At 34.3% G+C, this 16,755-nt stretch overlaps 1 protein-coding gene across 5 annotated transcripts in view; it reads right to left on the minus strand.

The window, feature by feature from the left end:
• Positions 1–16,755, minus strand: part of Ark2n (arkadia (RNF111) N-terminal like PKA signaling regulator 2N) — an 85,051-nt gene that overhangs the window by 25,576 nt on the left and 42,720 nt on the right. The gene's annotated exons all lie outside the window — the stretch shown is intronic.

A 16,755-nucleotide genomic window follows, 5' to 3' on the forward strand; every position in this document is an offset into this window, starting at 1 on the left:
ATTAAAAAGTCTAAGTCTAGAACAGGGATTTCTCTGTACCCCACAGATACACAGAAACACCAGTCCTTCTCCTCTCTACTGTTACATCGTAGGTCCAAGGAAAGATAGAACGCTTCAAAGCCCAGAGAAAATTCCTTCCTTCATCCTCCCTGATCACTCCAATTCCCTGTTGTTGCTAAAGGACGCCATACAGACACCTTCTTCCCAGGCATCCAAGGGCTCAGAGGGAGGGGACAGACATCACACTGAGCTTCAATCCAGGTAAGCCTCAAAAAATGAGAAAGTACCTAGCCAAAGGACCTCACAAGGCAAAATGTGTATGTGTACATGTGTGAATGATTTCAATTGAGGGAATGGGGAGTGAACATGAGGAACACAGAGAGAGGCAAATCTCAAAAGACAAAATAATTTGCAGAGAAACTATTTTAAGAAATATACCAGTTTCACTGCATACTAGAATATTTACTAAATATTACTAAAATGAAAACTTTCATTGTAAATAATATTTAAGAGAATATACTATATTTTCATTACCAACAATCAAAAATTGAAAGTATATGCACAATTTGAGTAAACAGGAAACACTGTTAGAGCATCTCTGCTCTAGAAAAGAATAGCAATAGAAGACAAAGTGGGCATGGTGATACACACCTGTAATCTCAGCACTCAAGAGGCTGAGGCAGGAGGATTGCCAAGAGCTCAAGGCCAGCCTGGGATACACAGTGAGTTCAACACCAGTCTGAGCTATATAGTGAGACTGTCTCAAAAAACAAACACACAAAGTACCACAGAAGACAAAACTCTACATAGAAAAGTGGCATCTCCAAAAACCCTTAAATACCAAAAACTGCATATTTTCTTCAGAATAACATCATAAAGCTATCATAGTAAAAAAAGAAAAATGTCTAGGATGGGGCCAAATGTAAAGGAAATGCAACAGTATGCACTGAGGGAAGGGAATTAATATGAGAAAATGAAAAAATGGAAACAAAGTCTCTGTAAATAGGGAGGGATGGAGGGGTTGGAGGGCAGGGGAAGGGGGAAAAATAAGAACCAAGAGAGATTATGTAAAGGTGCAAATTTCCAATGATGAATATCATTATATTGTATACCTAAAATGTACCAGTAAAATAATATTTTAAAAAAAGTATGCACTGAAATTTTATGTTTACATCAGGCATGTTGGTGCACGCCTGTAATCTCAGCTTGAGGCAGGATGGCTGTAAGTTTGACACCAGCTTCAACTACATAGTGAGTTTAAAGCCAACTTGAATTACAAAGCAAGACCCTATCTCAGAAAAAGAAATTTTATGTTTACAAGTTAACCACTGAAATTGAATCAATGTGGTTAAGACTATTCCCAATTATTAAAAATTTTAACTTATAAAGTTTTCAATATAGAAATAAAGTTTTAGGGATTGTGTTTGTCCTTATATTGGTAAATGACAGGTCACTCTATTCACCCAGAAGATCTATCTGTGATACTCATGAAGAGTTCATTACCATTTTGAAAGGATCAAGGAAGATATGAAAGGGAAGATTCAGTTTTCAAGGTAGTTGAAAAGTTGATCAAAAAAAAAAAAAAAGTCGATCAAAAGAAAAGACCATTTATCACTTTACCACTAACTACAGAGTTAGAAAAACTAAAAATCAAATGAAGTTATTCACTTATGTCTGGATATTTAAGGAAACCAAGAAATACAAAATAGGGCCATTTGAAGAGGTCACCACCATCCATGGACCTATTGCTCTTAGAACTTAGATCTACAGAACAAAATTAAAACATCTGCACTACATACACAAAAGAGCACAAAAGTTAGATATTTGATAGATTAACCACATCCCCATGTCTATGCACCTTACTAAAGAGTCTCTATTCCAGCTTTTGATTACTTCTTAGACTAGTCAAAGTGTAAATTTTGCCATTTTCTAAATTTTCCTTAATTTTTAATAGGATAACTTACTATGATATAATTTAAAGGGAAAGAATCTTAACATTTTATGTTCATGGTGGCATTTCATTTCCTTTTTCAATATGCCAACTTCAAAACTAAAAATCAGCTAAAAAAATACCATGTAAAATCTATTATTCATTCTAACTACAAACTCATACTACTTATTTTATTACAGAAAAGCTAGTTTCTTGACTCAGGATCACCTAATGTGAACTGGTAGAAAATCACTAATGTAACACTGTCCTCAACAGAGTAACAAGAAACATTTCTTTTTCAAAATTTTTATTTATCTAGCTTGTTACACTTCAGATGCACAGATGGGTAAAAGACAAATGAAAATGCAATAAAATAAAAACAACAATTTGCTTACATTCTTCCCAAATCTTAATAGTTATAATATGAATAAGACTTCGTTACCAAAAAATTACATTTTTAGGGGATTATCCCTTTATTTTTTGTGACCCAGAACTTTTTCATGTTATTTACAATTCATAAATCCATTACTTCTAGACAAACTAAAATTATACGATTTGTTATCTGTACAAGAATTAACGACATTATCTATCATTCTTAAAGGAGATTTTGAGAAGAATTTTTTATGGAACAATTAAACTTATTTAATAAATGTGTAAGTTGAATACACTTGCTGGAATTATCTTGATATTGAATTTCCTGAACTGTGCTACTGCACAAAATTTTTTCACCATGCCCTCATTACACTATTTAAATAATTTTTAAAAGTAGAGAAAAAAGAAGCAATATAAGCTAAATAAATATAACAGGTACAATTTTACTTTAATAGGTCACCTTTTGTTAAGGTAACTTGTCCATGACTGCCTATTCTTTCTTTTTTTGGGGCGGGGGGGGGGGTTTCATTTTGTAGCTGCGGCTGGTCTTACACTTCCTATGGAACAACCCTGGCTGGTCTTAAACTCATGATCCTCCTGTCTCAGCTTCCTGAACGCTGGGATTACAAGCATGCAGGCACCATGCCCAGCTTCCATAATTTACTGTTCTAAATAAATACCAATAAGCACAAAATTTGCCTGCCATCTTCCCTATAATAACCTTAATGTAACTGTACTAGTAGACAGTCAATTGTATATTAAAATGAAAACTAGCAGTAATATCGATTTAGGGTAATTTGTTCAATAAAATGATTCACCTTATAGTTTATTTTATTAACAAGCAGACTTAAAACATTCTAAAGGATTTTTACAAATAGTTTTTTTGTGATAAATTTTCTGTAAATTGAGAGACCTACACCCAGAGGCCCCTGCTATGATGGTAAGGAATAACAAAAGCAATAAGCAAAATTAATTCTTTTGTATTGGTTGGCATACTGGGGATTTAATTCAGAGAGTGTTCAGCTACACTACATTCCCAGCCCTTTATTAAATTTCATTCTTCAAACATATTTTTTAAATTCTGAAACAAGGTCTCCTTAAATTGCCCAGGCTGGCCTCTAACTTGTGATAGATCCTACTGCCTTATCCCCAAATAACTGCGATTACAAGCACACATTACTAGGCCTGGCTACTTCCTGCATATTCTTTTATTTAGTACACTAGTTAAAAAAAAATTTTGAAGTCCAAAATCTGTCAGATGTGGTGGTACACACCTGTGATCCCAGCACTAAGAGGCTAAGGCAGGAAGACCAGGAGTTAAGGCCAGCCAAGGCTACATGGATAATTCAAGTCCCTCTTGAATACATACATAGTGAGACCCTGTCTCCACATACATACATACATACATACATATTTTTTTTTAAGTTCAAAATCTTTCTTAATCTAAAAAAAGCTTCATCCTCTGGTTTAATCACCATCACTACACTTATATACGGACAATTTTTGTTCCACATACCTTTAGGAATCAGTGACCCAAATCTATCAGAACCACTCTAGACTATAGCATAATTTATCGCCAGCAACTTGACAAATACAACATTAATGAACTTCAGAAATATTTCAAATTCTGATGATGGGCATGCATGTACACATACATATACAGAGCCCTGAGATTAGGATCAACAAACAACAAAAACCTAGACAAGCTTCTAAATTTCTAAATTTAAAAAAAGTCATGCAAATTATACCAAATTTTAATTTCACATACTGTATTCTAAATCAAAATTTCATTCTAACCTTTAAGGTCACACTCAATTTTAATAATGCACTTAAATATGCATCAATATAATTAAGTTACTATTGTCTAATGAGTGGCTCGAGTAACCAGATTGTTCTAATCTGCTAGTTAAATTCTCTTAAAATGATTAGGTATCTACTATCACAGAACACTGAATACAAATTAGGCAGAAAACAGAATGTAGACAGATTATCAGGAAATATATTTATCTTTCAATGTCACCAATTAAAGAGATACACTAGAAGAAAACGTCAGTATATTACAGCAGTCAGTGAAAGAGTTATACCTAATTTGGTTCCTAGCATTTTCTAAGTCTTTCTTTACAATGTTCATGGGGGTTTTTTTTTGTTTTTGTTTTGTTTTGCTTTGCTTTTTTTGAGATAAGACCTCACTGTGTATTTCAATTTGGCCTTGAACTCACTATGTATCCCAGGCTGACCTTAAACTCGCAGGGATCTTCCTGCCTCAACCTCCCAAGTGCAGGAATTACAGTCATGTACCACCACGCCTAAGATTTTTTTAATTGGAATAACTTTTAAAGTCTGCATCTTAGTCCTTTTAATTCTGTATCCCATGGAAAAAAGCTAAGTGAAAACAATTACATGATGAATTAAAGAGAAATCCCGTATGAACACGTTAGACAAATCAAATAGTCCAGATACAGGATTGTGTTCTTTTATAAAAAGCATTTTAGCCTTGTCTGGGCTAGCATTGTAGATTGAAGATATTTCCTGACAGCATTAAATAGGCTACCACAGTATTTATCATTCTTACAATTCTATAAAAACTAAAGGATAAATTTTTGGAAAAGATGTTATCATTTTAAAGCAAAATCTATTGCTTATCAAAACAATAATCCTTAAGACAGTAGCACACTATCTGCAAGGCACTATGCAAAAGTAAAATGAGAATAAAAACTTTTTGTATGTTTCTGATTCAAAACTGTTAAAATCAAATTCTTCAAACCACAGGATGTTGAATTTACTTTACTTTGTTTCTGTTTTGTGGTACTGAGGATTGAACCCAGGACCTTACCATTGAGCTACAACCTCAGCCCTTGTTATTTTTATTTTGAGACAGGGTCTTGCCCCAATGGGCCTGAACTTGAAACCCTTCTGCCTCAACCTTCCAGAGTTCTAAGATTATAGGCATTTACATATCACTATGCCCAGCTTAGAATAGGTTTTAATATTTTGGTATATGCTCTATATAAATCCACGTATTGTGGTGTTCTTTCTACACCTGCTTCCACATCTTTACCCAAAATTTTGTAGAAAGAGCATCCCAAAATTATTAGTGTTTGACACCTTTTCAAATATCTGAAATGTTATTATTACCTTGAACATCAACTATTAAAACCTATGTTTTGGGCCAGGGATGTAGCTCAGTGGTGCCGCCGCCTCCGCCTGCCTCAGAACTGCAAGGTCCTGAGTTCAATCCCCATACCAAAAGCAAACAAACAAACAAAACCTATGTTTGATAAACTATTGCTGTAAATTTTTTTTCACTTTTTTCTTAAGGGAAAAGTTATCTAGACGAGCTCTTGCCCAATGATCCAATAACAAGAATTAAAATACATATACCCAATACAATAGTAGTAATTTGTGTTATTCTTAAAAGATTAGTCTTATGCTTAATATAAATAATTTATAATGAAACAAGAAACCTACTAAATTCTTGAAAGTTTATACATGCCAGACATTAGTTTATAGACATTATTAACATGTTAAAATTGAAGTATATTTTATGTCTAAAAGTCTACATCTAGTAAAATTTAGGTCAAAATGGAAGAAAAAAAAAAACTTCCCCTGAAAAGCATTTCATCTTCAAGTAAAGAATGTAAATAAGAGGGCCGGGGATTTAGCTCAGTGATTCCAGCGCCTGCCTTGCAAGCGCAAGGTCCTGAGTTCAATCCCCAGTACCGAAAAAAAAAAAAAGAATGTAAGTAAATTAAAAATCAGCCATCTAAAACTAATATGCTCTTCCTACTGATGTAAAACATATGAACCAGTGTGTGTATATATATTGTACATATATGTGCTGGTATAGTTAACAAGCGTGGGACTATCATTTCATAGAAAAGCCTACCAATTATAAACTATACATATATATTTTACGGTTTAAAAAAAAAACCTTAGTGCTCAAACATATCTTTTGGTCAAATATGAATTTCAGGAAATCTCACAGCCACTACCCAGTAAGAGCCCACTTGTCTGTTCTATGTTTGTGTGCATGTGAGTCCAAGGCCAGCCTGAACTATATACAGTTAGAGACTTTGTCTCAAACAAACAAACAAACGAGAAAAAGGAAAAAAAGAAAAAAACATGGCTCAATCTATTACTGTTAATTTACAAGGTGCAAATATTTTTGGATATAAAACTGAATGAAAAAGTGGTCACAGGGTTAGGGAATTAGTTTGATGGTAGAGCACATGCTTAACACGAGCAAGGTCCTGGGTCTGATGCCTTGCAATGCAAAAAACAAACAAACCCCCAAAAACAGCAGTTTTCCTGCATAAGGTTATTGACAAAACATTAAGATAAATTAAAGCTCTTAATTATTTACATACAAAGCCAGCACAGTATTGCATCCCTGTAACCCCAGCACTTGAGAGGCTGAGGCAGGATTGTAAATTTAAGGCCAGCCTCATAGTGAGACTTTGTATCAAGAAACAAAGTTTATATACCAAACTCCAGATATGCCACTTACCCTTTCCTCTTAAAAACATAGAATTAGATTTTATCTCTAACTACAACTTCATCAAATAATAAAGTTAACCTTTACTCATACTGATATGTTATTAAATTACAAATTTAAAAGGAAAGGCTAAATTCCTCTTGTAAGTAAATCTGGTAGAAAGCACAATTTTAAAAAACCAGTTAGCATTAGCAAATTTACATATTTTTATTAAAGATTTTCACTCCTACAAATCTCAAGAAGATAAAATGCCAGTATTTCCTAATAGTAGGCCACACATAAAAACACTTATCCTGTAAGATTTTCAACCCTGTGATATTTCTTCCCTTTGACACACACACTCCACAGGCCTTTAACATATTTAAGGGCCATTTATTTTCAGTAAAGATATTGAAAACAAGATTAAACTAATATGTTAGATAATAAACTTATTCACTAGCAATTAAAAAAACATTTGAATAAATATCCTTGATAGGCTGACCACTTTGTTTTATCCTCTAGAGGTACCCTTTGTATCAGGGTACCAGACAGTTCCATGAGAGGATGTCTGCCAGGTTATTACCTTATTGAGCTATAAGTTAAAGCTCGAGATAAAAGTCCACCTATGTAGCAATGAAAAATATGGTAGGCTCCCTTATCTGTGGTTTCTTTTCTTTTTATGATGTCAGTTACCTATAGTTAATTGTGTGTGTTTACTAGAAAACAGTAAATAGAAAACTGCAGAAATAATTCAGTAAGTTTTAAACTTTGGACCGTTCTAAATGATGTGACAAAATCTCCTATCATCCAGCTCAGCTCGTGAATCACCCCTTTTTCCAGTGGGTCCAAACTGTACATGCTATCTGTCTGTCCATTAGTCTCTTAGTAGTTGTTCTGGTTAACAAAGAGTCTGTTTCCATACCATAGTGCTTTCTGTTCAAATAAACCTTACATACTATGTAGTCCAACTCTAGATCACGGTGAGTGCCTCCATCACTCGCCTCACTTCATCTCATCATGCAGGCACTGTGTCATCTCACACCATAAGAAGGGTGAGTATAGTACAATAAGTTACTTTGAGAGAGACATCACATTCACATTAACTTTTATTACAATATATTGTTATAATTTCATTTTATTATTATTAATTTCTTACTATGCTTTTATAATAGGTAAACGCATACAGGGAAAAAAAGCAGCATATATAGGGTTTGGTACTATCCACAGCCTCAGGCACCTACTGGGGTTCTTGAAACATATCCTTTGCCAATTAGGAAATACTACTATATTATTTTTCTCATGTATGATTTCAAACTGAAGTCTGATCTGCTTTCCCTACAATATCTTGCATAGTAGGAGCAGAGTAAATATTTGTTCATAAAGTAATGCATTCTTTCTGTATACAAATGCTGTTTAATAAAAACTCAATAAGGACTATTAACAAATTGATTCATTAAATGATAGACTGATACAAAAATGCTCATGTACTACATGCATTCATGATCTTCATAGTAGAATTACATGATTTGAATCAGAAGAGTCAATAGTGTTTGTAGGGAATAACTGCTAAGAGATCCTCAAGTTCTTAACTGCTTACCTATTTATTATTTATGTTCACTAGATTCTCAATTTTTATTCATATTTTTGGCATGAAGAAAACAAAGTAAACACTATTGTACAAAACTATTCTATAACCTATATAACAAAACTAAAATTTATCAAATTCTGCTGCTTTGTTTTGAATGTCTAATTTCTAAAAAAAAGAAACTGTTTACTACTGTACACTTTGAAACAATATCAAAAGAAACTTAAATTGGGAAAAATTATTTTCTTTCTTACACAATCCAAAAAGCAGATAGTTAACAATTTTGTTACAGATTCACAGGTTGTTCTGCAATGTTCCCATTTTCAGCAATGTTAACTAGAAAACTGTTATGTCTCTGAGCACTCTAACATATTGTCAACATTTCAAAAAGTCGTAAGAATCAATAAAGGCTTGCTGTGCTAGGAATCAGGTATCTGCATGTAAGCACCTGATTGAATGATAGGGGAAATTCTTTGTCCAACTTAGTTGCATTTTCCTGGGTTCCAGTAGCTGTTTGCTCTCTTCGCCAGTGTCCAGACGAGTTAGCTTTTCCATCCACATGCAGAATTTCTCCTCTGTCTGCCTCTGCATATTGGAAAAACAGCTCACGGCCTCTTCTAGGACACTGCTTATGCAGTTCCTATCACAGATAGCACCCCTGTTAAGTAATCCTGGAATTTCCCTGGGCACTCCGTCAAATCCCCTATCACGACTGAAGTCAGCTTTAAAGACATTAAGGCCATTTGATAAAACATTACTAAATCAGAAAAATGATTTTTATTAAAACATGCTTACTCAGGAAAATGCCATAAACATTTCTAAGAAAAGTCTGACAGATACAGGATTGAGAAGCAGTATTTAAATTCATTAATCAAAAGTAACAATTATAAGAAAAATAATAAAATAACTAAAGTGACATTACTATTTTTCATAGCTTCAATATTATCTGCCTAGGAGTATGTATTCCGTTAACTATACAACTGACTAATCTAGAACAGTGGTTTCCAACCTTTGGTAAACATAAAAACCTGAAGTTGTTTAACAATACCAAAAGCTGGGGTGGTTCCAAGGCATCTGAGGTTTGTTTTTACACTCCACAGGTGATTTTAATGTACAGACTTGGTTGATAACCACTGTATCCTTGTGGTTTTTTTACTGCCCTGACTTTAAAATTTTGAACAGTTATTCTGGCAGCTGATCCATAATAAATCATTATATAATAATTCTCAAAAAGAAAGTTTTCTGGTTAAATTTAGGATATGCTATAAATCATATCCTCTCCCTGTGAGAACACAATAATGGCTCTGAGTTGACCTGCCATAAGGAAACCTGTGTACACACACTACAGCACATTCCAAGTATGGGAGCAAGTACATGGCTATTAATATCCAGTAGAATAATGGTTGCATAAAAGCCCAGTTTAAGTTAAGCCCATCTATCTATCTATATATGATCATACATATGCATATATACACATATGTGTACATATATGTGTGTATATGTATATATATATATAATTTATCCTTGAGCAAGGCTAGATTATCTTTGGTTTGAGTTTAACAAAACCAATATAGTACTAAATTCTTCAATCTCTGACAATGTTACCTCTGTGACCACTCTTGAACACACTACTGCAGCTTTTCTACTCCATTCCCACTTAATCTTTATTTCCTATATGCTGCTTCATATTACTGATAACATATACAGCATCTCTACCTGATAGCATATGATAAATTCATTTACTGTCTGTTTCCTCAAGGGAGATTAAGTTTCACGAGGGAGGACATTTTATCCACTTTAGTGCACCCAATACCACATAGTAGGTACACAAATAGTTGCTGAATAAATAAATCATAGAATCAACTAATCAATATAGACTTTATGTCATTTATCTACATCAAGAAGTCTTATTTTAAAGAATAGGCATGGGCCAGGTTTGGTGGCTTTTGTCTGTAATCCCAGCACTCAGGAGGCTGAGGCAAGAGGACTGCCCTGAGTTTTGAGGCCAGCCTGAGCTACATAGGGAGTTCAAAGGCTAGCCTGAACCACACAGCAAGACCATGTTTCAACTCCTCCCCAAAAAGAATAGCTGTAGACAATAAAAAATTAATCCTTCCCCTTTGTTGTCTTCACTTTAAGACATCCACTAGCCCACGTGTAGGGTATTTAGCTTAAGGAAAAACCAGACACCCCTCAAAAAAAAAAAATCACTTAAAGGACTATCAAACTTTCTTTAAGCTCCATTATATGTGCTGGGTAATCCTAAGTGTAGGGCAGAAAATCAGATGGCCCACTTTAATCTGGCATCAATTATTTCTCTGTGAATACGAAAATGTGTATTAAAAGCTGGATTTAGAAAATGGTGTGAGAACATTTATACTGAGGACACTAAGCTAAATTGTGGCCTCATAAAGATGAGTACCAGTGATAAACACTGACAAGCAAGACATTTTGAAGGCTTAAAAGAGGAACCACCAGGTATGGTGGTACACACCCGTGATCCCAGCAAACAGGAGGTTGAGGCAGGAAGATTGTGACATAGTAAGTTCAAGGCCAGCCAGGACTACAAAGACCCTGTCTCAAAAAAAAAGATTGAACACCAACAGGAAACAACAGACTAGGTGAAACTGGTATATCAGCATAGATTTGTCATTGTAACAAATGTGCACTCTAGTGCAGGATGTTAATAGTGGAGACAGTTATACACAGGAATGGAGGCATAGGGAAACTGTTCATTTTTGCTATAAACCTAAATGTTCTAAAAAACTATTAAAAAAAAAACACAGGAAAAAACAAAAACAAAACAAAAAAACTCCACAGGGACCATATTCTCTCCTTAAACACATATATGGTAGGTCCTTTTAGTAGCACTAAACATATAAGGAATAGGATATATCTTATTTTGAGAATTATGCCTAAAGTAAAGCTTATGCTTTTGCACAAAGCTAATATAGGTACTCACTTTAGAAGATAAGTTAGGAAAAGGAGACCAAAATAGTGTCTCGATGCTTTAACACAAGAAATTGCCAAAGAATGTAACCACCTATAAGATTTGGGGTGGGGGTGGGGGGTACCGGGGATCGAACTTGGGACCTTGTGAGGCAGGCGCTGGAACCACTGAGCTAAATCCCTGGGCCTCCACCTATAAGATTTAAGTTATAAATTTAACATTCGGGTGTTGTAACATACACAAAACTACATTTAAAGAATGCATACTTTTAAAACAATCACTTTAGCTAACAGTGCTCATGCCTGTTATTTAATATAAGACTATGTATAGTTTATAACTAATACGACTACACTGTTTAGAAAGTGATACCCATTAGCAGTAAGAGAACTAAAGGGAACAAAACAACCAGTTTCACAATGATTTTTAGCTATGAAACTTAATGTATCATTTCTTTTTTTCCCCCCTCCTTAAAATAGGATCTTGCTATGTTGCCTAGGCTAGCCTTGAACTCTGGGGCTGAAAGGATTTTCCTGCCCCAGCCTCCCAAGCAGGGGAGACTACAGATGTGTGTCATGGCACCCTGCTCACCTGCAATTTACCTGAGTAACTGTCAGCCCTGGTTGCTCACTGTTATCACCAGGGAGCTTTAAAAATGTTTCTGCCTAAGATCAAAGCCCAAAGACTCTAATTTAACTGAGCTGGAATGGGGCCAGCATAAAAAGTTTTAAATACCCTGCCTGGCCCTACACTCACCCCCAGTGATTCTAATGTATAGTCAGGTTTAAAAACTGCATGAATTGTATCTATCTAGTTTGTATTTTCAAACCTGAAAGCAGACATTGTACCTGAATACTCTGTCTCCAAATAATGTATTAATATATCTAGTGAGTCTCCTCAATAGCTACCAAAAACACTCAGGTTACAAAAGGCTTATAATTGGGACAGGGGTTTTTAGCCACTGAGTCACTTCATATTTAAGCTAGGAGAAAGGTCAATCAATCACCATGTTTCGTGGGACTCCCTATATGGTCTTAGGGCCTTATCTTTTACTATGAACCCCCACTGCCTAAAATAAATACTTATCCAAACAAATCCCTATGTGCTAAGAATACACAAATTAATGAAAAAAAAAATACATGCACTAGGAAGAAAACATGCAAAAAACAAAAAGAGTTTACCAAAGGAATACAAGGGCTGGGGATTTAGCTTAGTGGTTACCACGCCTGCCTCGCAAGCACAAGGTCCTGAGTTCAATCTCCGGTACAAAAAAAAAAGGAATACAAAAGGCCAAACGTAATTTTTCAACTTCACTAGTGATCAAAGAAATACATATTAACCTTAAGATATGATTCTTCTACCAAATCAGCAAGATTTTTTAGAAATACTCAATAGGAAGAATATAATGCATAAAACTCAAACACCTAGATGGAATAAGTGATTTATTTTTTAAAAATAGTATGGCAGTATATGGTCAACAGCTCTAAGTGTTCACACTCTCACCCATAAGAGCAAAATTTAAACAGCCCAAATGACCAATATTAGAGAAGTTACTTTTACAGTTAACTGAGGTATTCAAAATCCAAATATTCTACAGAATAGTGTTCTAGTTGAAAGCTCAAAAAGTTATGTTAAGAGGAAAAAGACTGCAGAAGTATATCCAGTATGAAAGTTTTTATAAGATATTATGGAAAGCAAAACAGGCAAATGTTAGCAAAAGCATAATCATGGTACTTTTAACCTTCTACTTCATGCTTTCCTATTCCCAAATATTTCTATAAAGGACTTATAACTTTTTAAAAAGTTTTTTTTCATTTCAAGCAACAGTTAACTCATCAAAAAATCATAGTTTATCATGATATACGTCAGTGCATAAATATATAGTGAATAACAAATGCTGAGATCCTGGCTCCAATAGGGCTGAACTGGTCTGGCCTGGCCATGTGGACTAAGAATTCAGGTGACTGTAGATAGCTGTCCTCAATAGCCTCCCTGACATTCGATTAAAAAGGCAACCAGGCCAGGGATTTAGTTCATGGTTCCACCGCCTGCCTCGCAAGCACAAGGTCCTGAGTTCCATCCCCAGTACCAAAAAAAAAAAAAAAGGCAACCAACCAAAACAACTGACTCTTATCTACCTATGATAGTCACTATTTTTGGGACTTCAGTCTGAGTAGGCATTTAAACGGTAGACCATTACATCATACAAAAGCAGGCCATTAGAGCCAAGATAAGATGACACTATCCTGTGGTTCACTATGCTAAGTATTTATGAAAAGCAACAGTTACTGGAAAAACTTCTTCTGGCTGTTCATGTATACTGATGCACACGTTTGTTCAGAGAATTAACTTACTGAGCTGACTGAAGTCTAATGCCCATTACTTATACATGTATTAACCAAAATCAAAGCCCCTCCAAAAGCAGACTTCCAGAGCTAGTCTCAAAAGTGACTGTATAGAGAAACTGGCCCTGCTATGAAAAAGAATGCTCCAATAATAAAATCGCAAAGAAAATACATAAAGCACTTTAAAACACTCTACGAAGATCAATCAGACACTGGATAAAAGCCTTGAATATTCAAGATAACCACCACATAGTATTTTTACATTAACATAATATAAAATGCTATAAATTTACTATAAAATTCTTTGCTCATCTCTAAGTCCCTCAAATAAAAGTACTGCCAGAATTATCTTGATACCTCCAAATAAATTCTTATAACATTCATGTATTTCCAAAAACTTCAAGAAAATGTTATGTATAGTGCTGATACTATTAAATATTTTTAAAAAACAACTTTATAAACATCTGCTGCCTGCATATCAAAATAAATTAAGTATGATCATGTACTGTATTCACCTGCATCATTATTTGCATTAAGACAATGCACTGGTTGATAAATTATTTGTTGTAAGAGCATATTCAGGAAATTTCAACTTTTAAGCTGCTGCCAAAAGCTTATAAATAAAGCATTTTCTGAATTACTAAATTGGTTTTATCTTGATGAAATAATTTGTGTAAACAGAAGAAATTCTGTGTAAACAGCTAGATTCAAATTTCCACATCTAAGAGATTCTCTTAGGCACATCCAGTTTAAGTTCAACTAATGTCCACATTGTTGCATTCAAATCAGTTCATAACACAATTTTTGCAGGTAGAGAGGTAAGGAGAAAGGGATGAAAAAAGAATTAAGATGTGTTATATACATATATCAACTCCCCACAATGAATACAATTGTGTACTGCACACATGTACTAACAACTTCTTTTAAAAAAAAAATCAACTGTTCAGTCAGGCATGGCAGCACATGCCTGCAATCCCAGCGCTCAGGAGACTGAGAAAGGAGGATCCCCACAAGTTCAAGACCAACCTGGGCTACACAGTTCAAGGCCAACCTGAACTGTTTCAAAAAAAAAAAAAAGAATCACCTGTTCAACAACTGCTCTTGCTATAAAGTTGAATGTGCCTCCCCTCAAACTTGAAGTCATAATGTGACTTAGAAAACTAAAATACATATAAATGATACATTAAAAAATGTACAGTGTCACAATTTTTCAGGCATAATAACATGGACAGTTGACCTGAAATTCCTAATATTTAAACTCTAGGTTGTCCCATCTTTGCATAATTACAGAAAAGACCATTGATATCTGTCTTGCGTGAATGGTACCTCTCCCAAAACTGTGCAGTACACACCATGAGCAGTCATATACAGTGGTCATGTACTTTTAAGCTACAATTTGAGTTTCCATGATTACCTAGAAACTCTTCACATTTTCAGAAGTCAAAACCTTGCTAAGTGTCATAAAAAATAGAAACTAAATTATAGATTCATATTCATTTACTTTGATGTTTGATTTGTACTGTATACAATCAGAATAGATAAAAAACAAACCACTGGAATTTAGAAGTTTTAAACAGTGGTCAGGGTAGTCAAATACAAACAAACCACACTAACCTATCTGTGTGTAAGCCAAAAAGAAAGAGGCTCACCAAGGCATTTCTCATGTCATCTCTATAATGAGGTTCTTTCTATCATCCAAGAAAATTTTTTCTTCCCATAAAAAGTCAAGAAATTGGGGTGGAACATTAAGAACTTGTTTAGTAAGTGGAATTAAGCATTATTAATGAGATTCATCAAGATCTTGATTAACAGATCAGAACAAGATATAAGAACACATGGGCAATTTTTCACAGTTAATAAGGCTTTCTTAAAAATATTTCTAAATGTAAAACTAAAATATACCTAGAACATGCCTTAGAACAAAGTCTGCTTTGTTACTTAGAACAAACCCCAAAGTCTACTTCTCTCATAAGCTTCATTTAAATTCCCTACCCAGTAGTTTTAATATAAGAAACTACCAAAGGAATTCAATAGACAGCAAAAACTGTAAGAGGCATTTCTAAAGACTGTTTAAAACTCATATTTAATATACTATATGGATGAGACTTTTATTATTTTAAGTTGAACACCTATAAAGTGCTTTAAAACCTATCATTCTTGTTCAGTTTATAAGTTTGGTTAGTTATAGGTTTAAGTAACCAATATGATTTTTCTTGAAATATTCTTTGTAAATCAGCAATATGCTGTTTTCAAATGTAGAAACAGAAAACTGGGGGGGGGGTGTCACTTATAAAACTTTAGAAAACCAAAACTTCCCCCTCTTTAATGCAGCAATAAATAATGCTGTCATGATGTACTAAACACGATGCAATTTATAAAATGTTCCTAATCACCTAAGTCCTTTCGATAATGACAATTTACCACTTACGTACCAGCCAGATATCCTTCTTCCATTATAAAGTATCAAGATTGCCATAATACACAGTATCAAATATGATATGCAGAAAGAGGCTATGTCAAACATGTAATAAATTACAGATCCTTTCACCAATGTGAGCTGGAACAAGCAAATTTCTAACAAACTTTTTAAAGCCTGAGGGACTAAAGAAAAATTTTGCAAAAGCCATTCATTCCAATGTGAGTGAAAACCTAGGATAGAAAAATGTGCAACAAGGATAACTAGCTTATCATTCATCAAATCAGGGAGAAAACACACAAAATTACTGTTTCAGGAAGAACAGTTATTATAAAACTTCAACAAAAGGTAGAATGTGTTATTTCAGACACCATAAGCTCAAGTGCAGCAGCTATATAAGAAAGCAAGGTGCCTCTTCCTGAGAACATACTTAGTAATAATGCTAACAGTGAGTATTAAATCTAGAGTATTAAATCTAAACAGTGCTAAAAAGGCAATGATGGGAGTCAGGTAATGTGTTACAGAGAAAGAGACTTGTGAGAAATTCCATTATTTAAAAATAATCTTGTCTCTATCGTTCATCATTTAAATAATTTTTTGCTGATGTGCTAAAGTGCACTGAAAACCTAAGAACAGGGTTTTTTGTTTGTTTTTAAATAATTGGCCATGTCTTGCTAATAGACTGC

The sequence above is a fragment of the Heterocephalus glaber genome, unplaced genomic scaffold, assembly GCF_053883595.1.
Source record: "Heterocephalus glaber isolate CG9 unplaced genomic scaffold, H.glaber_assembly_v1.0 deba00000331, whole genome shotgun sequence".
NCBI lineage: Eukaryota > Metazoa > Chordata > Mammalia > Rodentia > Bathyergidae > Heterocephalus > Heterocephalus glaber.